This window comes from Stegodyphus dumicola, chromosome 12 (assembly GCF_044657685.1).
Source record: "Stegodyphus dumicola isolate Sdum_Otavi_A_Nest chromosome 12, ASM4465768v1".
NCBI classification, from domain to species: Eukaryota; Metazoa; Arthropoda; class Arachnida; order Araneae; family Eresidae; genus Stegodyphus; species Stegodyphus dumicola.
In genome coordinates this window covers 12,615,148-12,639,335 of record NC_140779.1, presented here as the reverse complement: position 1 = coordinate 12,639,335, position 24,188 = coordinate 12,615,148, and the positions used below count along the sequence as shown (strand labels likewise).

General features: G+C 32.2%; 2 protein-coding genes and 1 long non-coding RNA gene across 3 annotated transcripts in view; 1 reads left to right on the top strand and 2 right to left on the bottom strand.

The window, feature by feature from the left end:
* LOC118196852 (glycerophosphocholine cholinephosphodiesterase ENPP6-like) overlaps window positions 1–24,188 on the bottom strand; it is a 765,277-nt gene that overhangs the window by 543,089 nt on the left and 198,000 nt on the right. The window lies entirely within an intron of this gene.
* The window catches only part of LOC118201473 (clavesin-2-like), a 107,919-nt gene that overhangs the window by 7,177 nt on the left and 76,554 nt on the right, over window positions 1–24,188 (top strand). The gene's annotated exons all lie outside the window — the stretch shown is intronic.
* On the bottom strand, window positions 17,800–23,680 carry LOC146993500 (uncharacterized). The gene is made up of 4 exons (XR_015044360.1): window positions 23,532–23,680; window positions 22,347–22,456; window positions 20,152–20,194; window positions 17,800–18,013 (listed from the first exon to the last, which is right to left on the bottom strand). It is a non-coding gene; the product is annotated as an uncharacterized LOC146993500 (long non-coding RNA).

The following is a 24,188-nucleotide window of genomic DNA, read 5'->3' as shown; positions in this document are numbered from 1 at the left end:
TTCATAAAAATGAACACCGTCTCGAAAGATAAGGTTTGCAGCTATCTAGAAGGTGTTGTATGAACAGCCAGCCTGTTACTATGTGGTCCTCTGCTGTGGTTCACACCTATGAAAGAATACATGGAAGGCGACACCAGCTCAGTTAGCTTGTATATATTCGGAAATAATCAAGAAAGAGGAAAACTGCTAATTTTCCCAACAATACAGAAGCCCTTAAAAAGCCGTTCCCACTGGGGTTTATCTGAGCTAACGGAGTCAGTTCCACATGTCGACTACCTCCGATATGTCTGCAGTACAGATATTTCAACATCATTCGGTCCTGATCCTTCGTACATGTAGGTTGCTCGAATATGAAGCGAGACTACCGAAACGTCGAAGATGATGAGAACACTCCAATGGATGAGAATCGACTCCGCGCGAAAGCTATGTTGGATTTATTTCTTGTGCAGATGGATTCAATACGAAAAGCGATGTTACGTATATAGATGTGGATATGAATATTATGCTGGAATGACTTAAAAACGCTGGACATCAAAATCGACCACGTGAAAGCCGCCATTCAGGTACATCAGGCTGAGCGTGCAGTTACTGACGAGGATGCGATTTACGACTCGAATGATTAAATTATTACAAAAGTTGAAAGCACAAGCCGAAGAATCAAGAGGTAAGTGCAATTTTCCTAGTTCGTCAGGCACTAACCCCCCCTCTAAATTCTACTAATGAAGTTTAAAATGTTGATTCTGGAAATAAACGCAAGTAAAATTCCAATGCAAATAATATTGGTAGTGAAGGTTTCCAATTAGCGACTAAAACTGCCAAGCAACAAAACGTTGAGAAATTTAATGAGAATATTACTACTTCAAATTAAGTTTAATGTATTAAATGATGCTATGAATGGTGATATCTCATACACTCAGGCTGTGCAGCAGCAGACGATTCTCAGCCCACCGGCTGTCCCCCCAATTATAATATGGTAAATCCTAAAGATCATACACATGAAGAATTTTTACAAAAATTATCTAAAAGAACTAAATTTCTCGGAAAAGTGAATGGCAAACTGTTAAAAATACTATCTCATAGCGCTGTGCCTTGACGATCATCTCAAGCTAAGTGCCCTCTTCAAAAGTCAGAAAATTGAGCACTACATAAGTAATGCCATATATGAAAGGCCTATTAAGGTCGTTATTCGAGGATTAGGATCTTCTACAAATAAGCAAAATATCGTTAATTTGCTCTTACTGTAAAAGGTTTTATTCATTGCAAAAGTCACTCAGTTAACGAGAAGAAAAACAAAAGCACCGATGCCACTATTTATGGTTCAAGTCATCAAGAAAGCGCTGATAAATATTTCATGTTAAGGACTTGTTACTGTTTTAGGTTGAAGAAAAAAAGTTTGTGTAAAAAAACCAAGCACCACAATGCTACAACTATCAGCGGTGGCACCATGCCTCCAAAAATTGTTTCTTCACGCCTCGCTGTGTGAAATGCTCTCTGTGGGATTCAACTATGGATTGCCCTACACCTGGACGTCTGGAAGAACCAAGGTGCAGTAACCGTAATGGAAATCATACAGCGTCTTATCGTGGTTGTAGTATGTTTCCAAAAAATAAACCAGCTATTCCTAGAAAATATAATTATGTCAAAAATGAATTATCATATGCTCAAATGGCTAAAAGTCAGCAAGAACATCCTAACTTTAAACCTATGAAAAAAAAGCCCTACATTGTCCTCTGCTGCACAGAATAATAACGCAAACGAGAATAATAATAAAATAAATACTCATGCAAGTAAGTACTCAATTTAATGTTCAGAACAGCAGTAATAGCAATGCTAATAGAAATGCTAGTAAAAAATCTGTTATGCCAAATGTTACTGACACAAGACAAGTTTCTGAATTTTTAACTTTTATCAAACATGTTACTGATTTAAATGAAATTTTTGGCATTGAAAAAATATCTGTTATGAATAATGTCTTTAAAAAGTACATGCCTAAACTTAAGGAACTTATGATTCTGTTGACAAAATGTTCATGTTTTTTGAAATAATTAATGAAATATCAAATTATGTATCTGAGTAATAACAATCGGTCATTAACGCTGGTTACATGGAACGCAAACGGATTGCTCCCTAAAGCTCAACGAGTCCATACACGAGTACTCACTCACCGATGGGATAGACCTACTGAAGGAAGATAAGCACCCAGAGTAAATGCACGAGGAGGACTGCTGATTTTAATTAAGCGCTCCATTTCTCATCATATCACACCATTACCACAGCTTTTAGCTATCGAAGTCTTAGCTATAACACTCACCCAAACACATCCCGACCAATCACTATTATTTCCGCCTATTTTCCTATACACACACCTGCAAATTCTGTAAACACAGATTTGTAAATACTATTAAATACTTACAATCGAGTTATCATAGGTGGAGATTTTAACGCACACCATCGCGAGTGGAATTGCTGGGATATTAATCAACATGAACGCATCTCTACATATAATAAAAGAAAGAATCTATGTGTGTGTGTGTGTCTTTCGTTCGCGCTCTGCACGATAGGTAATAGACCCACGGCTACGAAATTTGGTACATAGGTGCATCTAGACAAGAGCCAGTGCACCTCGAAGCGATTTTTTCAAAATTCGAATTAGAATTTTTTTTATTTTATGTTTTGTGACGAAATTGCGTCATTTTGAGACATAATGGGCTATAGGAAAGCGAGATTTTACTCTACACACTCCATTTTCACATCGTCATGAAACGTAGGCACTTAGCTATTTTACGAACTTAAAATAAATTTCGTGTTTCAATAAATCGATTCAATACGAATTTATTTAACAAAGAGAGCTTAACACCTTTTCAACGGGATTTTTTCCAAAAACGTTTATTTTTAAAAATGTACAGTTTGTTTTTCTTTGATTTTTGGACACTTTAAACTTTGATCCTTGCGACTGCTTTTACAAAAAGAATTTTGGAAAAATGATAATATTTTGTATTTTAAACAAATTTTTAAATGAAGCTTTCGAGTACACTTCTCACATCTTTAAAAATGTGATTTTGGCAAAAATTTTCCTATCTTATTGTTGTTGATAGATTTTTGATGAAATCGCATCATTTTGAATAGTTTCATTCTTTTAGAAATATGGGTCTGGCAACAATTTTTCCTCGTATTTCTTATGTTGCAGTTTTTAAGAGATAGGCATATTTCATTGTCATTTATATATATATATAATACATTTTTATTTTTTTTTTGGGGGGGGGATAAAGTTGTTCTGCATAGTCAAATTCTGCGCGGAATTTTATGTTCTTTGAGTTGCTTTCATGTTATGTTTTGCTTATTTCACTGTTTGTAAGATATTGAAAAGTTTTACATGATTTTTTTTTTCTTCAACGGAAAGTTGGTTAATTTTTTTATTAGGATAATTATTATTCATATTAAGGAATATAGCTTATTTCCCTGTAATTTTTTTCTCCTGAAAATATAAGATAAAATATCATTAATTATACTTTGCTTTTCAGAATTTTTTGTTTTTTGTATTCTTTTATGTTATTTATTGCTCATTTCACTGTTTTTAAGATATTGAAAAGTTTTGAGTGATTTTTTTTTAGGAAACAAAGTTCTTAACCTCCTTTATACCATTTGAGTTCTTAAGATTTTGCAAAGGGAAGTTGGTTAATTTATTTATTATGATAATTAATATTTGTATTAAGGGATATTGCTTATTTCATTGTAATTTTGTTATACGTAATAATTTCTTTTTATGAAGTTGTTCTGCAGAGTAAAATTCTACGCAGTTTTTAAATTTAACGTTTGGTGTCTCCTTCAGCCATTTTTCCGGTGCATTTTAAAGCCAGACGAAGGCTGGCAGCGAAGCTGCTACTAATCCTTAAATTTGCCCAGGCGCACCCTTTTTAACCCAGTTAAACCAACACACTGTGGTATTGGCAGACCATCTATTATTGATTTCTTTATTCTTAAAAATATCAACACACCTAGCTATATTGAGAGTTTCGCAGAAATGTCATCTGATCATAACCCTGTTATGATGGAAATCAATACCAATACCTAGAGTACACTACACAAAAGAGCCCTTATTACAAACTGGGCAGGATATGCCACAGCTCTAAACAACACTCAGTACTCATTCAATACAATACAAACGAGAGATGACATTCACAAAACTTTACGGAGTGACAGAATTAATTGCTGATGGACTAAGAACAAGGGCATCACTGGCGCCCTCTTTCTGGATATTTCGAAAGCTTTCTGTGTATAGTTACAAGGTCTCACATTCAAGTTAATCACTCTGAGATTCCCAGATTACATCATAAAACTCATAAATTCCTATCTGTACGATAGAAACTTTGTCTTTTGTTATAACAATGCTCACTGTACACGAAAAGTAACCCTTGCGGACTTACAACAAGGAATGATACTTTCACCAACCTTATTTTCAATTTATAAAAACGATATACCTCACACTAGCATTATACGCAGACGACACTGCAATCCTCCATTAAAATGCGTCTATGGACGCAGTAGTACAAGCACTACAATAACACATCCAAGCATTGGAATCCCGAATAGTTAAGCCCTTATCAAGTCTAAATCCGGTTCTGCTAATGCCTTATAATGCAATTTACTAACGAATAAATAATTTTAAGGAACTACTCTTATATGCGCCCTCAGATCGCCAAATTTTTCGCCAAACTTCGCACATGCAGAAAACACGTTTTAAACATACAATTTAAGCTAAAAATCCGAAACAAAAACAAAAAAATTAGATAGCAAAAACGTGAAGTTTATAACCAAAAATATTTCACAAGAATATGTTTTAGCTTAAAAAAAAATCTACGAATTGCACAATCTAGGCATCGAACGAATCTACGAACTACGCACACCTCGCTTTAATAAATTAACATAAAAACAATAAATTTCAAAGAATACCATGTACACAGCATCCTGTTTAAACTTTAAAAAACATCTACGAATTGCACAATCTAGTCACTACGCACTAATCAACAAAATAAACTAATATAACTAAAATAAATTTCAAACAATTAAAAGAAACAATAACGACAGAAATTCATACTAAAAACAATGAACATAACATTCTACAGAATAAGAACAAAAATAAAATAAAATACACTTACCATGAATGAATGCTTTTTCGAACAGCAGAAATACCAATTTCATTTCGTCTTTAACATGCCGCCACGTAATCACTATCCTATTTATATGATAGCGAGACACACTATCCAGAAAATTCATACTATGGTTCACAAAGAAATGTTCAAAACCTTCTTTTCCTAAATCCTTGTAACATTTCCCTCCATCCGAAAAAATAGTTGTACAAGGCTCAATTCACTCTTTAATACACTGCATCAGTGTTTCCCTACTTCTATCATGCACACCCACTAAAAATAATTTCCCAGACCCTCTTTCCACACTTCCAAATACCCACTGCCCCTCAACAGGATGGCCATGATGATATTTCCTTTTGCCGAACTTCGATTCATCAACTTTCGCCACTTTATGTTTCCCTAGAGCAGACTCATTAACAACTCCAACACCGTACCTTTTAATACTAAAGTTCCTTTGCACACAATCTAAAATACGCGACTGAAATCTTGCCACCACGTCTCTCATTGCAACTTAGGCCATTTCAAAACACGCACGATACGAACCAACGAGCAATTAAACTACTCCAACAAAAGATCTTTCAACCTCAACAGGGTTGCCATACAACACGCAATCACGCCAAAAACCAGCGCAGAACACATGTAGCTACATTTGGTGATATTAGGGCGCATATAAGAGTAGAGCCAATTTTAATTATTAATTATTGCTTTTGCCATTAAAGAAGATTGCTACATTTGCTAAAATCCCAGAATGTACTTTGCTGAGGCGGAAGAAATCAAATTACAGATAGTGCTGCCATCTGTTGGCGAAAAAGAAAACCATTCCCCACACCCACATAGAATGCCGTCGAATCTCATAAAACATGACAGAATATCGTGGAAAGTTGTAGAATTACTCCTGAAAAGTCTAGTATAATTTATGTTTAATGTAAAACTACTTTTTGCTTTCATAATTACTTTACCTATTTAATTATAATTAATTATATGTGAATCATATTCAGAAATTCAAACAGCACCTACAATAATTTATATTGTTATAAAATAATATCAATAACTTATAATCGCTGGAAACAAAATTTTAGTGCTTATCATCTGTCCTATAATGTTTTCCATTTCAAATTAGAAAGTTAAAAACTTATAAGATACATTATTCATCATAACACTTACATTATTCATCATAACACTTACACTGTAAAATAACTGGAATATACATTAGAAATTTCGGCTCAGTCCTAGAAGAAGTTACATAAGTCGAGACGTCGTTTACTTGTCTTAGGCTTAGTTGCGCCTTTTTATGACGTAAAACTGGCTACACATCTTTCTACATCTTTTGTGGTGGCAAAAAATTGATCATAATTGATCAGAAGCCAACAAACAAACAAATACACAAACAGGCATTCTTCTTTATATATTTATTGTAAAATTTACAAATTTTTGATGAACAAAATCTACGATTTGAAAGCGAGCAGTAGCAATACTTTTGGAAATAAAGCATTCTTATCTCCAACGTCCGAGACTGTTGCCACTCAAAAAAAAAAATTAGAGCGAAAATTAGAGTTTTCAGAATTTTTAATTAATATCTCAGCTAATTCAAGTCGTACGAAGATGGGAATAGTCGAAATGGCTTCACACGAATTTTTAGGAATCGGGAATAAGGTAATTTAATGATATTTTTATTTCATTGTAAAATTTAGAAGAAATATTTTATTAACAAACTCTACGATTTGAAAGGATGTAAAGACATTACATTGGAAGGATGTAAAGACATTACACATTGGAAGCAGACAAGATGAAAAGTTAGTAACACCGTCGTCGGGAATCGAACTGCCGACTTCTGGAATACGCGACCACCACACCATGAAGGCATGTCAAGAAGGCGGGAGAAATACCTTACAAGGGAAAGGTGGCAACACTTCGGGAAATAAAGCAGATTTTTATCTCCAGCGTGCGAGACTGTTGCCACTTGTACAAATGAGGGCGAAAATTAGCGTTTTCAGAGTTTTTAATTAATATTTCGGCTGATTCGACCTTCCCCAGGATGCAGAAAAAGACTGCAGAAAGTTTGGTGACGATAGCTGTAGTAGTGACTGCGGTAATCGCGAACAAACAAACTCACAAACATTATTCTTTATATATACAGAGTGTATCAGTACAGCGTTGACAAACTTTCATGAGAGATAGCGTACACCTAGACGATGGGAAATCATATAGAAATGGTCGGAAATGCTTTTCTCGCGCGGTAGTAACGACAAATCTAAAATAAGCGACTGAAATTTTGCCACCACTTCTCTCATTGCATCTTAGGCCATTTCAAAACACGCACGACACGAACCAACGAGCAATTAAACTACTCCAGCAAAAGATCTTTCAACCTCAACAGGGTTGCCATACAACACGCAATCGCGCCGAAAACCAAGTCTTGAAGTCAAGGAAGAAAGGACATGAACGGGATGAGAAATCATGTTTATTATTGAGAGTACAACAAAACAAGGAAAAACAACATAAAGAGACAACCAATCATCATCAAAGAATGTGTTCGAAATTACGACAGGACCGTGATGCAAGAACTGCGCGTCATGCATCTTCCATTCGTGATGCAGATCTTGCATACGGAGATGTGAGGCCTGTATCATGGTCTGGGGACGTAATTTCGAACATCTTCTTTAATGACGATCGTTGTTTGCTTTTGTTCTTATATGTAGGTTTCTGCTGTACTAAACATAACAAAACATGTTTTGTCTCAGTTTGTATCCTTTCTTTTTTGCTTTTTGTGTTGTCACTAACGCGCCGGGAAAGAGTTTCCGACCATGCATTCCTATGTGATTTCCCATCGTATAGGTGTACTCTATCTCTCCTAAAAGTTTGTCAACGATATAATGATACACCCTGTATAGATAAAGAAAATGGGTTGTACGTTGTGCGTAAGAAAATGCAGTTCGATTAATGGGTTCCGTTATTTGGGATCCCATTTTTTGTATTATTCGTGATGTAAAAATATAGATCAATTTTGTCAACAGAGCTATTTATTCTTTTGTTCCCATGAAAGTATATGGTAAATTCTTCTTCTTCTTTTAGGTGATGAATAGTGATGAGTCGGTACTACCGAACCGGGTATTTTGTAACGGGTACTGAAAATCGGTACGTCCAAGTACCCGTTACTTCAGTACCGAAATTGGTACTTTTCGGTATTCGTTACTTCTGTACCGAAACGGGTACTTTTCGGTATTCGTTACTTCTGTACCGAAGCGGGTACTTTTCGGTATTCGTTACTTCTGTACCGAAACGGGTGCTTTTCGGTATTCGTTACTTTGTAACGAAAATATGCGTCTCTTCTCGGTATTTCGGTATTCGTTACTGGAGGATCGATGAGGGTTCAGCTCACTTCAGTTTTGGTACGAGGACAGTAGTATCTGGTTTATTTGCGAAATGGTGATATGCGGTCCTTGTGTCCATGAATTGCCTGCTCCTCAGACACTTCCGTAGTTGACATGTTTTATGATATTCAAAATCTTATTCCGTACAGATAAAATCAAACACGTGGTGACGTGGCAGAGTTCCTTCAGTGCGCAAAATCGTTAACTGCGTATTTCGGTACTCCAATCGTTACTAGGGCACTTCGGTACCCCAAATCGTTACTAGAGTACTTTGGTACTCCAAATCGTTACTAGAGTACTCCGGTACAGCAAACCGTTACTAGGATACCCTGGTACAGAAAACCATTACTCCGGTATTTCGTTACTTCGGTACTCCAAATCGTACTTGGGTACTCGGTACTTGAAATCGGTTTTCGGTACTTTTTAAAGTAACGGTTACTTGAGTAACGGGTATTTTGTACCGGGTACTTGTCTGTACCCGTTACTCTCGTACCGGGTACAAGAAAGTACCGAATTTGCCCATCACTAGTGATGAATAATTTATGAGCTATGAAAATAAAAGCTTATTTTATAAAAACATTTTTTAAAATTATTTTTATGCTTTTAGTCTCAATGACACATTGTTAATTAAGTTATTCAAACGAAAAATCATTTTTCAAGAACGACAAATCACTATTTTCTTTCCAACAGCTCTGTTATGTCCAGTTGTCGAGAACTGCGCTTTCCGGAAACTCGCCAAATAATCGGACCTCAAAACTGCCATACAGACTTAACGGTTCTTCTTCCGCTCTGTACCATGATGCAAACAGTAAAGTTCTGAGATCTTAATTTGTTCTTAAAAATAAGATATCTGAGAACAAACGTTTCAGTTTTAAACTTAAATAATGTTAAGGAAAAAAATGAAAGTTTTCACATTTTAACGGTCGCCCAAAAGGGTTTGTTACAGTTCTTTTACGCTCTGAGCTCATCTGTTACATTCACTCCTGTTAATCCAATTGTTTTGCCTTTTTTGATTCATTATTAAGAATAATTTTTCCTCACAATTATACCATATACAATTCAACAGCAAAATCACGAAATTTTATCAAATTTAACAAAATTTAGAATTTCCGATGCAGTAGTAAATGTTGGCATACATTTTATATTTTTGTAACTCTTTTCTCAGTTCATCATATCAGAGTTCAGTTTTCCTAGTAAGATGGTTAGAAAAGATATTCCTTTGTCTTTTATTATTAACGTTTTGTGCCGTTAAGTTTAATTAAATATGATTTTTTAGCACTTAACGTCACATAAAATTCAGTTGAAAAACAAAATCAAAAATATTAAAAAACTGCATCAATCTATAGCATTTTCGATATACAGTCTCTCGCGCTGGAGATAAATGTGTTGCTACTGCTCGCTTTCAAATCTTTGAGTTTGTTAATCAAAAATTCATTCAAGTTTCACAAAATATGATATAGACAATAAATAAAACAAAATCGAAATTAAAATTCGGGCTTCCATTTCTAGGCATTCTTTAATTCCAAATTCGGCCATTATTTAATTTCTTTAAAAATAATACAGGGAGATATTATTCGGTGGCAGGAATTAGGAAAGTGATGCACTGTTTATAGTGATTTCAACGCAAAATTCGTTTTGAGACTAATAGCCCATTTGGGCTAATCCCTTTTTTGAGTAAAAAAGGTCTAAATCACATTTTAAAGAAACGTATTTCATTCACAATGAGTGTATGTGCAAAATTTGAACTGGGTTGCTTACCTGGTAAAGAATCGATGACGAAGTTTTGACGTTAGCGACAAACACACTGAGTGAGTTAAAAGAAAGATTATAAAAACGTGACTAGTTTTAAAAAATTCTAAAAAGACATTTAATTATTATTTTTTATCACTCATATTTTAAAAGAGAGTGAAATATTTGTTAAGTTCCAGCAGTAATTAAAAAGAAATCGTGATATTTTTTCCTCAAGTTCTATTATAACTGAGCACTTGTAGGATTTTTGTGCAATGGAAAAAATTTTGGCAGGAATACAGTAGTTTTTCAGAAGATCATTAAAGAAAACAACCGTTTCTAATGTAATCAGAATGCCATCGCTTCGAAATTTCCATTAGAACAACATAAACCAAAACATGCTTGTAACGTTTATTAATTCATTTTAGGGATATATACTTAGTTTAATTGTAAAATATGTATGTAATAAATAATTTTTACAGTCGTAAATTATTCTTTTTCTTCGGTAAAAGCCAACTAGCGGTCGAGCGGTAATATGATTGAACACCAATAGCTTGATCTGGGTTCGATTCAAACCTAACGAGCTGGCTGCATGCGCGTTTTCTTGGTTTTTCTCGTGTGTAACCTTGGATACGAGCCATTTTGCTTTATGATATCCTCCACGAAAGCATCCTTCACGTTAGAACATATAGTTGTAGCATGCTTTACTATAATTAAATAAACTAACCAAACCATCTTCTGTAAAAAAGTGTTAAACTGGGCCGAAGTGGTTGCGCTAATACTTACATCGCATTCTACTTTAACCTCATTTAACTGTCGAAATAATGAAAAAAAGCATATGTCGAGCGATAATAAATACATCCTTTGTCAGAAAAGCTCCAGGGCAAAGGTTGTAAAAATAGAAAATTGCATTTACCAAATAATGATCTTATCTGCTATCAAAGTAGTCCCCTTGGCTATCTATACACAACTGCCAACGTTTCTGGAGGTCTTGGAAAGTAAGCAGGGAAATCTTCAACTGCGATGCTTGCAAGCTCCTTTGTCATGGCCCGTTGAATGTCTGCAGTATTCCTGATGAAGCTTTCCTGTTAGTCACCTTTTCACTCACGGAAACAGGAAAAAATCACAATAATCTTTGACACAAATGTGGGATCCCGTCTGACTCTATCCGATAGTTTAGCAGACATTCTTCGTCTTTCCTCTTTCTGTTCATCTGTTATTAAGTGAGGGACGATTTTCGCATTAAGTTTCCGTTTCCCTAAATCATATGACATACATACATCACAAATCAAATTCAGTCCTGATATCCTAGGATCTGTACCTAGGCAGTCTCGGCCACGGGGGTATAAAATTTATGAACTTGGTGGTTCTGAAGGCTCTGGGAAAGGTCACTTATTGGCCGGCCCCGGAGTCTGGCACGTCCTAGCGCGGCGTGGTTCTAGTAACCCGGGGGTCTCCCCCGGGGTCGCTGGGTAATATCCCGCTGCGACGGGCTCGCCCAAGCGACTGGTAGGAGCATTAGACGACCGGTGCTGCCTGGGGCCTGTCCCCAGGTGGTGCGCTGCTGTCCTGGAGGGTAATAGTGGAGGTTGAATCTCCACGACGTGCCCAAAGGGGGAGTGGACCTGTAGTGGGCTTAAGTTCCCGGAGCAGGGCAGCTAAAATCCTCTAGATATCCTACGCACAGTTACATGACGGTCTCCTTGAAATAACTGCCTTACACGCTCCACAGTATGTGCTGTAGACGGGAGGCCAGTTCTGGAATCATCTTGCTCTGAATCTCTGCCTTCATAAAACCTTTGTGCCACTCGAAAACACGACTTCTTGAAAGTGCCTTGCCTGCATATGCTTTCTTAATCATGTTCCACGTTTCATTAGGGGTTAACGCAGAACTTAATGCTCATTCTTTGCTCACGATCAGCTCCATTGTGCCACCTTAGCGAATGCGACAACAATCCGAACAGTGTGCTGCTATGCACAGCCCTACCAACCAGTAAGTTTGCGTGGAATCATGGCGAAGATCATTTCAAGTAAGAATGCATACCAGGTAACATACAAAGAATATTTGTTTCCTTTTAGTTCTGCAAACTCAGAAATTTAAAACAAAAAAAAAAAAAAAAAAAAAAAAAAAATAATGTTCTGGAACTTTTCTGACAAAGGATGCACATATGGTGATTTTAAAAGTAAACAATAAAAGCAAAAATACCAGCAAAAATCATTACGAAAGCCTGTACTTGATTTTAAATTGCTTCGAAAACAAATACTTAATCACTATCGAATATTTATGATTCACATTCGAATATTTATGATCACAAAATAACACGCACAGCCTCTAAATGCTATGATGATAATGATTTTCATGTACAAGCCCAAGCAGCACACAACGTTGCAAACTGGCCCGAGAGATTGCAAAGTGGTCGTGGTAACTTTTACGACGTCTTTACAACGTTGCGAAGACCAAAATATTTGCCGTTGCATCTTGGCAATTTGTCGACGTCGCTGAAACGTCATAATATGACCGCTTTTAGACGTAGTCGTTTTAGCATTTTTTCATAGTTCATCTGCGTTACTTTTAAAATGAAAATAGACTAAATGTGCCCTTTCAAAGATCTGAAGTCCAGATAAAATTCACTTGCAATATTTCATTACTTTATTTCATAAAAATATATTAATCTTCTAATGAAATATAAATTTAATATAAATACTTTTGATGTATTAAATTTAATTAGTACTAAAAATACATACTAAATAATTGGTTGAAATTTTGTTAAAATAATTAAAATATTTTTTATAAATATTATAGCAAAATATTTAAAAATGAAACTAATCTATAAATTAAGTTATGCAATTTATATATTTAAAAAAATCATATTTCCGAAATCAATGCAAATCACATGTTAGGAATTATTTCACTACTGAAACATGACTTTATTTTTTATTTTTGAAGTAAGAACGATTTTATTTGAATTCATATGGTGACATAATATGAAACATTTTACCGCATACAATGCAAAAAGTACAATTTTCGCGAATATATGATTGTGCGCGAAGATGTATTCACGGATAAAAATGGGGCGATTTTAAGAATTCTGAGAAAACGTCCAATGTTAAAAGACGATGCATATTTAACGACTGTCCAATAAATATGACGGAAAACTCATCGACAGTCAGGAGAAGCAGAACGGTACACTATTTACCGGATGCTTATATAAACGAACATCTCGAGATTTGCGCGATTTGGCTGCCAAATTCGAACAAGTAACTGCGCAATTAATTGAGATTCTAGCAGTTCTTTCAAGTAATTTGGTAAAGATGCCATCTGTGAGGCGTTTGAAAAGATTGACTTCATGTTTGAAATTGAATCAAGCAATGACTGATATAAATAATATTGCTTATATTAAAAGTAAATATAATGCACTGTCAATCAAAGAATGCATTGTGAATCTTCTCGTTGTTCTGTATCTACTTACTTAACTGCCTTCAGCGAGTGAAATTCCATTGCTGTGAGCTCCTGTTTGGACGCCTCTGAATTGAGGAAATCATTGTGAGAATGCTGAATTTGTGCTTATTTTGTTTGTGAATATCTGCTCTACAAGAAATGCTACACTACTAATCGCAAATACCGTGTTCGTGAAATAGTGTTGTGTTTTCTGGTGTTTATGATTACATTTTCCGGTGATAAAAAAGTTATGTGGTTATATTATAAAGTCTTCAATCTGTGTGGTTCCAACGGTGCAATATTTGGATACCCTTATTAGCTTTGTGCTTCGGTTATAACGTCTTAAGTGCTTTATCGTATATCATTTATAATAATCAATTATTGTGTTCATTTTGAAAGGTTAATTCTCAGAATTAATTCATACAAAACCAAAAATAACATACAACGGTTATAGTCATTAGGATATTTTTTGGAGGCCGGAGAGATGAAAAATTAACAACGCCTTCGTCGGGAATCGAATCACGGACCTCTGGAATACCGGCCCAGCTTGCTACCGTTACACCACGAAGGCACGCTAGGAAAGTGGGAGAAATACCTTATACGGTAATGCGCTTTCTGGTTTTGCTGAAAATACCATCAATACATAAGCAACAACAATTTAAGCTGTTATGGAATGTTCATTATTTTTAAAATACAAAGAAATTATTGGACTGGTACCAGTACTTAATATGACTGCTGAAGATGAATTAGATATTTGCAATAGAAAGAAGCAATACATTAAAATTAATAATAATGCACATTCTATAGTATATTGTCTTTTGTATAGTATGCAGGAAAGGTTAATAATTTTAAACAGTGTATAAAATGTATGATCGAAAAACTGGTGTTAAGGAAACATTAGCATTTCTATGAAATATTGTAGTCTATACCCAAGCAGCACCGGAACGTTCCGAAAACGTTCAGAGTCCGTGTCATACCGTTCTATAACGGTGTTAGGTGTATTTAGAACGTTCTACATAACGTGCTAAAGTGGTGCGTGTAACAACCGTGTATTTAGTACGTACATTTCGACGTACAACAATCGTGTTTTTTGAAATGTTCCCAGATTGAGTTATAAAATACGTTCAACATAACGTGCTAAAGTTGTGTACGTTAGAACCGTGTTCTTAGGACGTACATTTCAACGTAAAATATTGGTACTTTCCGAAACGTTCTCAACATGTACTAGAAAATACGTTCTAAACGACGTGCTAAAGCGGTGCGTATTATAACCGTGTTCTTAAAACGCACAATCCTGGTACATTTAGAAACGTTCTTAATATGTACTGGGAAAAACGTTCTAAATTACGTAAATTATTATATTAATTCACTATTTGTTTTACATTAGACGCAAGTATTACAAACACAAATATTTCATGTACTGTTGTCCTTCAGAGTCTGTACATATAGACCGGATTCAGAACGTTCTAGTTAAACGTGATTCGGAACGTTCTTTGCATGTGATACAGAAGTGTTTGACGAGTACAAGTATTTGACGTGGTATTACTCGTTATAAACCTTTAATCTATAGACGACATTCCCCAGGCAGCATGCATTCGTAAATTGCACGAGGAAAATACGTGCAATTTACGAATGGCCTTTCGTATAAAAAACGTTCAAGTTGAACGTAAAAATATCATAAAAAGTGTCCAGTGGCAATTACTAAATATTTACGTATATTTTTACGTTATACTATACGTAACTTTTACGTAAAATTTAGGTATATTTACGCGAGAGACTACTGTTCATTCGCTACTTTTACGTATAATATACGTAAATCTCAATTTTTTGCTTCACGTATGCGTATATATTTAGTAAAAATTTACGTAAATTTCCCCGATTTTTTACTGTATATAAACGTATATATTAGGTAAAAATTAAGGTAGATATTCCCCGTATTTTACGGTACAAAAACGTATATATTTGATAGTAATTGACCTAAATCTTCCCTACGTTTTCTTTGCATATGCGAATGACTGGTAAAAATTTAATCCGATGTATTCTCCACTTTACTGTGTATAAATGCACATTTTTTGGTAAAAAATTTGCATAAATCTCCAATTACCTTTTCACTGCATTTTTCATAAAATGTACTTATTTTAATCTCATATTTTTTATATAAATCTATGCAAAAACTTTCTGTATGCTATGATTAAAAGGTAAAATAATTTTTATATCAAATTCTTACATATCTGCCTTTTAGTTATGTACAGCAATATGGAATATATATATATAACTGGAAAATTTAAATGCACTAGTAAATGAAAAAAAAAATTATATTAAAAAATTATGTAACACTTAAAGGCTGAAAATTACTTTTAATATTTCATTTCAAAGTGACTACAAAATATGCAATAAATTTTGTAAACATCAATTCTGTGTTTTAAATCAATTAATGCTATCGTTCATTTGCATTTTTGTTTACTAAATTCATTTCATAAATTTAAATTTAGTAAACAGCTGTAGCAAACAGTTGTTTACTAAATAATACTTTAAATAAATTATTTGCTTTTCCGAAGGACATTTTCTTATGCCATGTAAATGAAGGATAGCATTAATTGATTTAAAACATAGAACTCAGGTTTACAAAATTTATTGCATATATTGTAGTCACTTTTAAATGAAATATTAAAAGTGATTTTCAGCCTTTTAGTGTTATGTAATTTTTGAATAGAAATTAATTTTTTTGCATTTAAATTTTCCAGTTATATATATTCCATATTGCTGTACATACCTAAAAGGTGGATATGTAAAAATTTGATATTAAATTAATTTTATCTTTTAATCATAATATGCAGAACATTTTTGCATAGATTTATATAAAAAATAAGAGATTAAAATAAGCACATTTTACGAAAAATGCAGTAAATAGGTAATTGGAGATTTATGCAAATTTTTTACCAAAAATGTGCACTTTACACAGTGAAGAGAAGAAGACATCGGACTAAATTTTTACCAAAGTCATTCGTATATGCAAAGAAAACATAGGGAAGATTTAGGTCAATTATTATCAAATATATAAGTTTTCATACCGTAAAATACAAGGAATATCTACGTTAATTTCTATCTAAAGTACAATATAGTTAATTAACAAATTCAGTAAACGAATGTAGCACAAAAGAAAACATCATACGTTTAGATTATTTGAATGAGTGTGCTAAATTTTAAAATTGTTAAATATAGACCAGGAAATTGTATAAAACTTACCTTTTCCAATAGTTTACCAAGCTGACTTTGTTATTTCCCTTGAAGATGAATGTTTAATGTCACAAATATTTCATTCATATCTTCAGATAATACACAAATATATACATATTTATTTATTAAAATTCAGTTTATCCCAAACATATTTTAAAATAAATTAATTAAAAAAATATTAATTTGCATGCAAGTTAATCGAGTAGCTTCTGTTTTAATTACACACATAATTATGATATGTAAAAATTTTACATTTATCAGTCAATCTTGCAATGTATTGTAATCTATTATTGTTGTCTTTTTCAGTTTAAAATCTTCTAAATATATTAGATCAGTACTAAAAGTTCACCTCTACAAAAGAAATGCTTTATTGAGGTATTTTTAAAAAGTTCCCTTTTACAAGGTAACTGTTAATTTCATAAATAAGTTCATAAAATTATGCAAACTCAAAATTACCTAAATATGTTCTTTATTTTATCTTAATATACCAGATAAAATTTCAAAAAGTTAATTTGTTTAGGAATATTGAATTTTTTAATATTTATCTCATGTGACTTTTTCTATAACATCATTATAAATGTGCATGTTGATGTGGACATATCAATTATTTTTTTCCATCAAATAGCTTTATGGTATTAAATGATTTAAAAAGAGGCAACTGGACAAAAGAAAGCAATTAGAAGGTGGCTAATTTTTTATTAATTTGTTGTCAAACGCTGTGCATTTTAGATTATGCTCATATGATGACAATGAGTTATTTAAATTATAAAATTATTATGAACATATCCCACATAAATTAACAAGTATAAAATTTCAAGTTGTTTGAAGTATTATGAACTGTAATACTTGCAAAAGAAATACACATGAAATTAATTTAATTAGGTTTATTTTACAAGTATTCAAAAACTGCAATTACTGTTAAACAATAAAAACTAACATTAAATCTGAAGAGCATATTTTTTTCAATAATAAAATTCAATATAGACTTCATGCAGTTTCACCATATTTGTTCTATAGTTCGCTGTCTTTAATATCCTGCTCGATTTTTGTAAAAGTGAATTCTTTGTCACCCAATGTTTTGAGAACAGCTCCTAAACAAGAAAAAGAAAAATTTGTAATAATTTCACACTTCAGAGGTTTTCAGTTTTTAAATATAGTTGAAGTATTAAAAGATGCATATAAAATGCACTGAGTATTTCATATTTAAAAATTTACATTTCAGTAATTAAAAATTTAATTTCACACTATCACACAGTAAGCTTCAATTATATACCTTACACAATGCCTATAATTTCAAGTGAAAAATACTTAAGATTTGTTTAGAACTGCAAGGTTGAGAAAGTCTTTAATGGCTATGTTTGTATTTAAGTACATGAGAAAAAACTTAATTTTGTATTAATTATATTGCATTAGCCTTTTCAATTTTACTCCTACATATAGTAAAGAATATTCACTTTCTTACAGATAACTTTTTCTTAAATAAAGAGTAAGCAGAAAACTAATCACAACACTATATACATATAACAGAATACTTCATAAACATATACATGTCATTAACATACGTATATGCATTAACAGGCTATTTTACACATTTCAATAAAGCAGAAACCAATACACAATCAAAAGTATTATCAGTAAATTCCTCCAAAATCAGAGCAAAAATCTTTAATTATGATAACAATGGCATCTCAGTTTGCAATATAAAATATTTCAAGTCTACATTCATGTGCATTCTAAGCAAACAGAATGCTGAATAACAATAAAATTATAAATACCATAAAAAAGTTAAGAGCCACGTAGAATGATAGCAAGACTAAATAAGTCTTCCTTCAAAAATCAATTTAAATTCAAAAATTTGCCTTCCTGTTTAACATCTCAAAATAGAGTTACTGCTTTCACTAACTAAATTTCCTGTCTTGGCAAAATAAAAATTGTCACTTCTGTTGCAAGAAATATTTGCTGCAAACTTTGTATGCAAATAATCCAGTGAAAAAATTTTAATTGTGGCTTGAATATTTTCTTTATTAAATAAATGAAAAATTGCCACATAATATTAATTTATGATCCACATGAAGCTTTTTACCTCTACCATATCATGCAGCTATTTTAAAATATATACTCTCATATAAAAGCCACAGAATTTTTTTACCAATATTAATATAGTATAAATCATTAATAAATCTTCTAAAAACAGCCCCAAATTTTCTGAATTTGATACCCAAAACATAATTCTACGTAACTGTTAATGTATGCATTTGCTTGCACATACTTAAAATGAATTATACACACAAAAACCTAACATATTAACTTTAATAAATTCTTAATTAGCAGGATGACTCAATTAAGGCAAAATATGAAAGAAATCTACCTGATGGAATAGTTGTAAAAGATATATTTAAAAAAAGCTAATATTGTTTACCTTACACATAGCAGAAATTGAGTAAACTGTATGCAGCTGGATTATTTATTAGGAATAGAAGTTAGATCAAAGTACCAAAGTCACACTAGGGCTTTAACCATTTGGGTGCAAAGAAGCACCTGAATTTCAAAAAGAATAATTTAAAAAAGCTAATAGAATTATATAACTTTTACAATCTAGTACAAATATTAGACACATAAACAACACTAAATGCCATTATTTACTTGCATATTTTCCTTCTTTGTGTACTTTACTCCTTAATTTTTCAGGATATGATTTAGAAACAGAGTTATGGTAAAAATGTATACTGGTAAAAAAAATATTGCTGAAACTGATAAGTCCTTTGAATTATATACTATAGTGCAAAGAGGGATGGAATATGTGACTAAATATGATAAATCAGATTACAATAACATTAAACAAATAACATGAAAAACTGAAAAAAAAAAATTTTATTTGAAATTATTTTTTAACTCATGGAAAGACAGACAGTATTTCCAACTTATTAAATTCAATTATATTTTACCTTTGTCAAACCAATATTGGTAAGAGAGTTGTATTTAAAATCGGTGCTAAGCTAAAACTGCTTTCTTGCCTAATTTTATACTATTGAAAAATACCGGTAATAGTCAAAGTTATTCGTACTCAATATGTATAAGATTATTAATGAGTTGCCAAACCTCAGTTAACCATCTAATATACTACATTCAACATTATTATTTTTCTTTTTGAATGTCAGGTTTTCATTATTTCTGCCAATATATCTGTAACAGGACATAAAGATTGAGTTAATGTAGAATAGAAAATTACCTTGCAAGTTAGCACCTTTACCTTAGTGGCAGTACTTCATTCTCTAGAAAAAACATTTTAAATTATTATACTTAAACAAAAAATTCATATTTGTTACAGCAAAACATCATTAATACAATAAACCAGAGTTGAATGCAAATCTAGTTTAACTCCATTCTTGAAAACTAGTTTATTACTTTCAATTTAATTTAAAAATAATAAAAAATAAGGTACGTATTATGATGACTACCTAGATATCTCGCCTAAACTGGCAATCCTTGTAGGTTATACAGGGCACTAAGATAGAGAGCATTAATCCCACACTAGGGACTCTAACATTTGGTAGGAACAGTTTGAAAAGTGAAACAGATATTTATAGTGAACCAATGCAAAACAAAAACAATAGTTCTTTAGGGACAAAGCCCCTTTGGACTAATAAATCCGAGTAAATTAACAGCTTTTAGCTATTTTTTCTTCTTGTAAAAAATAGACATACATAATATTTTTAGAAAATAACAGTACTTTAAGCATGCAATTTCCACATATTTAACACAATAATTCATTCTAGCTCTGTTGCAATACTGGCAAAGGTACTCCTCCGTTATTAGGATGGGATTCAGAAATGTACAATGAAACCTCAAGATACGAGGAAAGTATGAGCAAAATACGAGATTAATTCGAGTAACGAGCAATGAGCCAGGCTGTTGGTACGGGTGGCGCCATTTCCCTATCCGGCTCAACTCGGGGAATCCCCACGTCAGATCACTCAGTGTTCTTTTATATACGTGTTTGTGCACTTGCAAGTTAATTGTTTTGACATTTAACGTGAAAATAATTATTTCAAGATGCCTCGCAAGAAAATTGTTGGCTCAGATAGTGCTGCAAAGAAAAATAAGAAGGCCATGGCCGTCGATATCAAGAAAGAAATCGTAGATAAACATAAGCATGGTGACGGAATTGGCGAAGACTTGCGGCCTTTCAATATCGAAAATCTATACTATTCTGAAGAAGCAGGAAGAAATTAAGAAACCTGATGTAGCCAAAGGAATTATCGTTGCTTCCAAGCACCATAAAAGTACTTCGATATGTTGAGAAGCTGTTGTTGGTGTGGATTAATAAGAATGAGTTAAAATGTTGGTAACAAAGTTAAACTATTGTTATATTATTTACCAGTGTTATTTATTAGGAAAAATTGACTTGATATTAAAATAATGATGATATAAAAATTGATATTTTTTGGGGTGTGGAACAGGTTAACTGAATTCCAATTATTTTCAATGGGGAAGCTTGTTTCTAGATACGAGAAATTCGCTATACCAGTTGAATGCTGGAACGAATTAAACTCGTATCTCGGGGTTCCACTGTAGATATGTAAGCATGTGTATATGCATGTATGCGCATATACACATACATACATAAAGAATATACACATGCACACACGAGCACCTACATTTAAAAATGCATGCACATGAACACACATTTCTGAATCTCCTGATAACAGAAGAATACCTACATGAATCATAGGATTTACATTATTCAGTTTCATTAGAATTCTTAAATGCAGAGGATTTACATTAATCAGTTTTATTAGAATTCTTAAATGCAGAGGATTTACATTAATCAGTTTTATTAGAATTTTTAAATGCAGAGGAATTACATTAATCAGTTTTATCAGAATTCTTAAATGAAATCTTCACTATCCGAAAATTCAGTTTCATTTCCAGCTGAAACTGTATCAGGACAATCTCATTTATATTATTTCCCTCTAACAACTGAACATTTTGAAAACCTTTTCTATTCCATGGAAAACTAATGCTACATTAAACATACATTTTCTAAATCTGAAAATTTTAAGTTAGCTTAGAAACTGTAATCATTCTTAAAAAAGTTTGATTTATGCAGATGTTAGATCAATAAAATTACTTTCCTGTGAAAAAGTAATATGGCATTGAACAACACGATTTCACACATCAAGATATACTGAGTGAAAATTCCTGAAATGTTTTATTTCTTGGTATCTCTGCAAGAATTGTATAAATAAGACTACCTCCCTTTTATAAAAAAAAAAAAAAAAAAAAAATGTTTAGTAAATATATTATGAAGAAAATTTGTTACATTATTTACAGTTCATAATTAATAGAAAATAAATCATTTTTTATCTTATCAGAATTTATTTTTATCACATTCATAAACAGTACTAATTTAAACAAACATACCATTACGATTTCAATAACTATGAACTAGAAAATCCAAATCTGCATCTTTGATGGTCTAGTAGATTGGACGTCTCGTTTACTACAATTCAGCAGGGTGCTGACTCCCCAGACTGTAATATATATAGATAATTAATTTACAAGGGAAAAAGCAACAAAAATATAAACAATTTCTTGGTTTTATATAAGCATTTCTGCACATTTACAATTTAAATTTTTTTAACTATCTAGTTATATCAAAATACATGATTTTGTAAAATATCATTAAAATAATTTAAGGTATTTTAGATCAAATACCAATTTTTCAATAAATTTTTTCATGCAAGTCTAATAATCAACATAACTATCAAGTTTTGACTTCGAAAATTATGTTTAGAGAAATTTGAAGCTGCAGTAAATAGTAATAAATTTATTCAAAACTGAAAGTAAAGCATTCTTACTTTATTTTCTTTCTTTAACTATGGCAGATCTTTTAAAACAACAAAATCAAACAAACAAAAAAGAAATGCATTCATGAAAGGACTTAGGACTTACTTATTATTCATGAAAGGATATATTTCAGTAATTACTAGTGCATAAAAATTCAGTATATATATAAAAAAAATGAACACAGTTTTGGAACAAAGTACCTGTGTTTCTATGGCATAAAGTTTCCTTTTTTAATAGCACAATATCTTTGAGTTAAAGATTATATATTAAAGCAAATTTATAAAACTAAATTCAAAAATAAGAAATTAAATTATTTTTAGGGAAAACACTAAGCAAATAAAAAATTTTGAATTTCATAAATAAAGAAAGTTACATGCTTTATTTTTTGGCATAAGGTAGATAACATTTCCATAACAGATTTCTGAACAATTAGTCATGTTAATATTGCCTTTCTTTTTCCATTAAAAGCTATTTCCTGCTTAATTACAGTATGCTTTAAGATAAATATTAAAACGTTTGAGTAAAAATAATATAGCTATAAAAAGGTGAGACACATACAAAAAGGAGTGACACAAACAGTAAGAAACAGACTAGTGCAAAATTTAACAGTACCAAATCCTGAAAATGAATCATTAGGCACGTACACAAAAGAACAACACATGGAAAATCACATTTCCTACACAGACGCTATTTATAAAATTTTATATAGGTGAAAAAGGTACGAGTATTAAACACTGAAAATATAAAATATTCACTTACTTTCTTCAAATAATTAGTAACTTCGATGGATTCTGTCACAAACGCCAATCCACGAACAAACAGTATTCTTTGCGACTTTACCATTCTTTTCGACCGCCATTGCTGAGTGCTGACTTCACAAATATCCCGCCACAACCGGAAGTAGAAAGTGTCTGCTTTGCCATTGGTCAGTGAACAAGAATTGCAACGCTTTTTTTTTCTTTATAATTAAACATATTAAGAAAGCCTCTAAATTAGCATATGAAATAAACTTACTTTTGCATTATATAAATTTATATTCACAGCATCTCTGTATTAAGGTAATAATTAAATTTTTCTACGAAAAATAGAAATGTCTGTATATGCGCATGCTCAGTGTATAATCGTAAATCCAGTTAATTTTTATAGCGTAAAATTAACTATGCAAATTTTGAGTTCATTTAACTGGACCCTTGTACTTATTCTGTAGATCTCCATATTAAGAATGTCTTTAACTGTTTCAGGAAAAATATAAAATATAATATAATTATTTATTTACATTATTTATTAATTTTTTCCTCATATAAAAATTATTAAAATCGCTATATCATTTTTTCCGTACATTAAACAAAATTTAAAAAAATTAGCCTCATATGATTTTTATAACAAAGATTAAAGGAACTGAAATATATGTAAAAT